A 7,199-nucleotide genomic window follows, 5' to 3' on the forward strand; every position below is an offset into this window, starting at 1 on the left:
ATAGTTGATTAATTACCATCACTAATACTTGACCACTACATTGTGCTATATGTGAATTTGTAAATAAATATTATAATTTTGTTATAAAATCTGTGAATATCACATTAAATTCTGATTTATCAGAACTTCCAAACAGTAAATATAGTATTACAAATGTAATATAGTATACATAATAATTTCTGAAAAAGAATTTTTTAATGAGTTTGTTTGAGAATATTATTTTCTAGTAGTGAGGATGAGCTCTGTATTTTTATATTATGTAATTTGACCTGAAATTATAGCTCTCCATTACTGGCTTCTCTAAACAGAGGCATTTTTATGGACGGTTTGTTTTTATTTATGAATGACATGCATAAAAACTGAAAGCTTCATTGTCCAATATACTCCTATTTTTCTAAGGGATAAACAAATCTGATGCACTTATAATGTGGTCTCTCGTTTATCTTTTTATTTTTTTAATTTCACAGTTTAATATGTGTTCTTGAGCAGTGTGTGGCAGTAATGCATCCTGAATCTTCATATGGTAGATACAATCAACTACTTTTGTATGAACTGTTAGGGGAAAATTCATCCATAAATGAGGTTCTATAATACTGTATCCAAAAACAGATGGGTACAACTTAATACACAGTTTAAGTACCTTAAGAATTTATCGTATAAGGTATATGGAGAAATGAAAACCATGAAATAAATGAAATGGATGGGGCCTTGGAGATCATCTGATTTAATGATCTTACTTTACAGATGAGGAATTGGAGAGCCAGAGATTTCACTTATGTCATGTTGGCCGACTGGCTCACTTTAAACTTATAGGGATAGTCAAGTTGCAGTTCTAAACTCTTGATGTGTCTCAACCTTGATGTATCTCCTAGAGTGCAGACCACGAAGTTCACTGCATCCCTCTTAAAAATGTTGCTTTAGAACCCACTCTGGGATTGTGTTGGTCCATGTGAAATGCTTTCTATAAATGGTCCACTGAAACCATCATGTTGAAAAACATACCTTGCTTGGCTTTCCCAGGGTGGTATCTGAGTGTTCAGGTGATGATATAAGTGACAAAGTTCTATTGCATCAGTTTTGTACAAGAGCAGCTGTAGCCCATGTGTGAGAGGAACACGAGCAAATGAACGAGACATGAGGCTCATTGGTATGAGGACCATATGCACTGGTTTTTCCAGGATAGCCCTGATATCTTTTAAAATCATAAAATACACTCAAAAGACTTTTGATATATGGATTCACAAATCCGCAGTAATTGTTAGTTTCTGTGAAGGAAATTATTGGTTCAAAATTGCTGCCATGAGTTTATTGGGGCACTTTGTAGAGCTGTCTTTCCTGGAGTTAAATTCCTCTTCTCTTCCACTTCTCAAATAGTTAGAGCATAAGGTTATCAGGGCACTTGATGTGCTATGTAATTGAGTTAACTGCCTTGGGTTATCTCTCTTGTTCTGTTTAAAAGACGGTCTTGACCAAATTGTAATTTTCACTCATTTATCTTAAAAAAAAAAAATACTTTGAAGAGTAAATTGAATTCCTGAATTTTCAGAGTTCTTTACCTTGATTCCGTACTACTTTCTTTAAATTAGAGCCATGTTTTATTAGTTTCAAGAAAACAGAATTTCTTAAAACAAGGTTTGTGCTGCATTGAAAACAATTTTTTCTTAAGTTTTTCATCTCTGCATAATTCTACTGATGGAATTATGGCAATTGCAGGTAGTAAATCTTTGTACTCACTGCGAGCACAGCTGGTTTCCAAGTCAGATGATAAAAATCTGATTGCAATTCCTAGAGCATATTTCATTGCTGGATTGGCATTTGAATTATAGAGTAAAAACTCAGCTATAAACCTCTCTCATTCTTTGTTTGGATTTAGCAACATAGTACTCTCAAGGAGCTTTATCTAAGTATTTAGCAACTTCCTCTTCGGAGGCACTGGCACAAAACGGACTCAAGTTATTCTGACCCAGGCCATTCCCAGTGACCTTTATAAATGATGTTTTGGGTTTTGTATTTCTAAGGAGCCAAGTCAGCATTTTAAAAGGCCCTGATAGATATAACTCAGTCTGCCAGACCAGACCTGGGGCGCTCTGAACTAGGGTAATTATACCCCTTCTCAACATAGATCTACCCCAGGCCTGACTTGAACTACTCTCTGGAGGGATGAAGCAGGACACTGTTTTCCAGTCTGCCTTTACCTTAATGTCAGGCTACTTTTGCAAGCTCCTAATCCCAAACAGCTGTCTTAAAAATGCAACATCATCCCTATGCAATGGATCAAACAACTGTATACAGCTATGTATATGGACAGAGCAGTATAAAAGTACATGACCTGTGCCTTTGTCCCTAAGAAGCTTCTAGTCTATGTGAAGGACTAAGATTGATACTCATAAAATAGAGGCTGATACAGAACATAATGTCTTAGTAATGGGAGGAGAGAATAAGTGGAAGGAACACTGAATATAGATGCATCCTCCGGAAGTCCCAAATTTTTCAAACACTTAATTTTAAATATTCTATCCAGTTGTTTTGCAATCCAAGAATGTATCTAGGACCTGCCATGCATTTTGGTTTGCCGTTAGCACTGGGGAGCAATATCCACACACAACTAAAACAACAACAAAAACCTCTGTTAGACAATATGTCCAAATTTTGAGTTAAAAAGAAAATGTAGCCACCAGAGCAAGAGTACATTGGAAAACAGGGAGGTGTTTGCATGTCACTGATTTAAAAAGTGAGCCCACTGGAATTTAGTGAAAAAAAATAAAAATAAAAAACTTCAAGTATTGGGAAAATTAACTTTAAGCACATGATTTTCTGACAAAAGGTTGAAGTATCCTCTTATGTGCAGAATAGTGTAATTATAAGGGCCCATTGCAATAATTCAAGGCATTGCTAAACAAAGGGGCAGTAGTTATTGCCCAAGCCAGAAAAAGATGGAAGTGGAACAGACTGGTGTGTGAACTCAAGGAAAACTCAACATGGATGCATGTTCAAAGTCACACATGAGAGGGGTCTTTCCAAGCCAAATGGCTCTAGGAACCTAAAATAGAGCCATAATTAAGCAATAAGACGTGACAGAGAGCACTTTTCTTGGTGATTATAGCATGCCTCAGGGATAAGTCACTGGGCCAAAAGTTCATATGAGGAGTGAAGTAACCTTGCAATGTATAGTGTCACGCTGCTAGAGGGAGGAGGAGGAGGAAATGAATAATGGGAGTTAGTAGAGTTATTTCATAAGCGATTATTTCAGTTGTTGGGTAACACTACCTTGTGTATACCACCTATGGCCATTAGGTGTATCCAGCATCCTAAAGCTCCATGTTTACACCAGAACCTTCATTTAAGTAAAAACCCTGTAGAACTGTCCATCTTCTCATTTTCTTAGCCAAGCAAAAACCAGGCAATACAAACACAAACTTAAAAGTCCATAGCCATATAAATGGAACTATATGGTCTGGGAGAATTATAATTGCAATTGCTTAAACCTGGCTTGTATAACTTAAAAGTAGCTGAAGCAACCACACTGCGTGATTTTCAGTATTGTGGCTCATTTCTCATGTGCATTTAACTCAGAAACTACCAGTAGACATGGCCCTGTGTCCCATAGGTCCAGAAACCTCTGCAGCCTTCTGTGCTGAGCTTTCCCTTCCTCACTGAGTTGCTGCTGGAAGACAGGGAGCACTCTAGAACTAGTGACCAACTGAACCCCATGCGATGGTGAAGGTGCGCCTTATACCAGGATGACAAGTGAAATACCCAGTTTCCAAACTCTGAAGATGCCCTGAAAAGGCCTGCAGATAGAGGCAGCCAGCTATCTTATTGCCACATTCCTCTCCATGCTCCTCTTATTCTTATCACTTTAGAAGATAATTAAAAATCTTCTGAAACAAACAGACAAGTTTTTTGTGGTCCTTCACATCTCCTATGGCACAGGCCAGGGTTGTACTCTGGACAAATTTCTGGGCAAACAATGGTTTTTATCTTAGCCCAGCCCCTCTTTCAGGTGACCCATGCTCTCATTCTCTTCAAATCTGCTCTTGGGAAAAGATCTGAAGACAGCTACTATAGACTAAAAATGTTGTGTCCTTCCAAAATTCATATGTTGAAACCTAACCTCTGATGTGATGGTATTGGGAGGTGGGCGAGGCCTTTGTAATGTTAGGCCATGAGGGTGGAGCCCTCATGAATGAGACTTATGTTCTTGTAAGAGACCTTAAAAAGCTCCCCTACCTCTTTGACTATTTAAGGACACAGAGAAGATAGTCATCTCTGAACCAGAAAGCAGCTCCTCATGAGATACCGAACCTGCCAGCACTTTGGTCTTGAACTTCCTAGCCTCCAGAACTGTGAGAAATAAATTTCTATTTTTTACAAGTCATCCGGTCTATAGTATTCTGTGATAGCAGCCTGAATAGACTAAGACAACAGTTACTTACATCTTGGGGAAACTTGAAATCAGTAGGTTACTTTTCCCAAGTGTCTCTACATTTTAATGTAATGAGTTATTTTAAAGTAATGTATTTCAGTTTGTGCTGTGGAAAGCTTTGCCCCCAGCTAAAGGAATTTAAAGCATCGGAGAGCAGGTGTGAGAAGGAATTGAGATTCTGAAATGATACCTGACTGCATGAGCTGAGAATCGAATCCCTGAAGCTTCGCCCGTGCTATAGTCTCCATTTAAGAAAGATGACCCAACCTGTCCTCCCGACTTCCCATTGCTAGTGGAACATGTTGCTAGGGAAGTGAAATCAAGTCTGCCGTTCTAGCCACAAGTATCACTTCTCTGTGGCTGCATAATAAACTGTCCCATAACTCAGTGTCTGAAATAAAAAACCACTGTTGTTTGCTTATGATTCTGTGGGTGAAGAATTTGATCTGGACTCCGCTAGAAGTTCTGCTGATCTTATTGGGGATCACTCAGGAGGTTGCAGTACTCCACAGGGTTTCTTAGAGGTGGGTGGTCTAAGACAGCCCCACCCACAACCTGGCAATTGGTGATGCCTGTCACCTGAGGCTTTTTCTCCATTTCGTCTCATCCTCCAGAGAGCCAGCTTGAATTTCTATTCACGGAGGGCCCAGGGTTAGAAGATAGCAGGAGTGAACCTCAAAGACAACTCCTTGAGACCCAAGCTCAGCAGTCACACATCCCATCTATTGCATTCCACTGACCAAAGCAAGCCCCAAGACCAGCCCGGATCTGGTGGTGACAAAATGGACTCTGCATCTGATGGAAGGGGCAGGAAAGTCACAGTGCAATGGGACATTCGTATAGGAATGAGAGTAATGGTTGTGCCATCTTTGCAAACGGTTTACCACAGTCTGGCCCTCCTTGCTACAATAATTCACATCTATTCCACACATAAAATGCACCCACCTTTTCCCTCCAACCTCTCATCCCATTGTGGTTTCAGGCATGGAGTCCAGGATCTCATCATCTGATCAAGTCCAGATGTGAATGCAGCTCCTCTTCATCGAAATACCTGTGAACAAAAATGAGACGTTCCCTGTCCTCACCACGCCTCAACATACAGTGATGAGACAGAACAGATTGCTTCAGTAGACACTCCCTTTTAAAAACAAGAAGCTCGAGGCAAAGAGAAGGCATTCTGAGAACTAGCCTGGGAGATGTTGTCAGGTCTCCCTCTACTGGGGCAGAGAGTATCACTAGGGCCTAGTTCTGCTGTCTGGGGCTCCCTACTTCACTGTTCTCCACCATTCTTGGCTCCACACTTTGAAATATCTTTCCTTCTCCATAAGAAATAACCCATGTTTGCAACTGAGTAGCTCTCTCAATCTGCTTCCCGATCATAGAAACTTGAGGGTCCAGAGTCCTATTTTCATTTTGGAAAGACTCCGTCTTTCCTGGTTCAGACCCATAGTGCTTTGTTAATTCAACTCTCTGAAAATTTCATACATTTTCTTTCAATCTTAGTGGGATTCACTCAGAACTCCAAAGCCACATTTACAGTGATTTCTTTATGAAAACCTCTCTTGGTGTTGTACATTTCAGGGAGCTATGACCCAATGCCCCTATTATGGACTTAATTATGCTCCCCCCCCCCCCAAATTGTTTGCAATCCTAACCTCCAATGTGACTGTATTTGGAGATAGTAGGGCTTATAAGGAGGTAACTAAGGTTAAATGAGGTCATAAGAGTGGGACCCTAATTCAATAGGATTGATGTTCTCATAAGAGTAAGGTGACCAGACGTCCCGCTTTTGGCGGGACAGTCCTGATTTTTAACAATTTGTCCCTTGTCCCGCGGCGTTTTAAAAAAGTCCTGATTTTTGGAAAGAATGCACGACAAGCTAGGGAACAGCGGGAGAACGGGAAGGGAATATACAGTTTTCGGCGGCCATGTGGCTATTTAGCCAGGATATGAGTTTTATATTATTTTTGTTAATTTTATAATGTTAAACTTTAATAATAACAAATAATTGTTGAGAACTGATTATCGAGAACTGCTTATCAAAGTTCGCATTGTTGATCAGTTGTTAGAATTCGACCACACTTGTTTGGACTTAATGAACAATGGCATTTTTTGGGATTGGCAACGACGAAAACATTTTGTAACTGTCTCTCAGATGATACACATCGTACTGCATGCTAGTAAGCTAGTTAAACAAGTGATGTCATTACAAATCAGCTATTCATATAATTTAGGTAAGTAATTTATTTATTTCATAAGTACATAAATTTTCTTGAATTTAGCAGACAGTACTCGTATTATTTATATTTTATAGTGGCAGCAAAAGTCTAGCGCCGGCCTTGAAAGTGACACTCACGACTTACATTACGGCAAATTCATGACCTTTTAAACAACGACAGCAATCTACTAAAAAAAATTCACTCAAATGAGAAATATGCCAAAGAATAAAATAACACTATACATAATTTTTTATTTATTATATTTGTAAATTGTACTTATGTTGAAATTTTAAAAATATATTACAATACTATTTTTGCATTCTATGAAAATTTTTGTTGCTCCATATAGACCAAATTTTTAATCTAGAACCCCCCCCCCCCCTTTCTCCCTCGTCAATGGTGTCCCGCTTTACCAATGTTAAAATCTGGTCACCTTACATAAGAGACAATAAAGATTTCTCCCCTTGCCCCCTTTTCCCCCCTCTCTCTTTCACTCCATTTAAGGACACAGCAAGAAGATGGTATTTTGTTATGCAGCTTGAGCTGACTAATAC

Source organism: Eptesicus fuscus, chromosome 22 (genome assembly GCF_027574615.1).
Source record: "Eptesicus fuscus isolate TK198812 chromosome 22, DD_ASM_mEF_20220401, whole genome shotgun sequence".
NCBI classification, from domain to species: domain Eukaryota; kingdom Metazoa; phylum Chordata; class Mammalia; order Chiroptera; family Vespertilionidae; genus Eptesicus; species Eptesicus fuscus.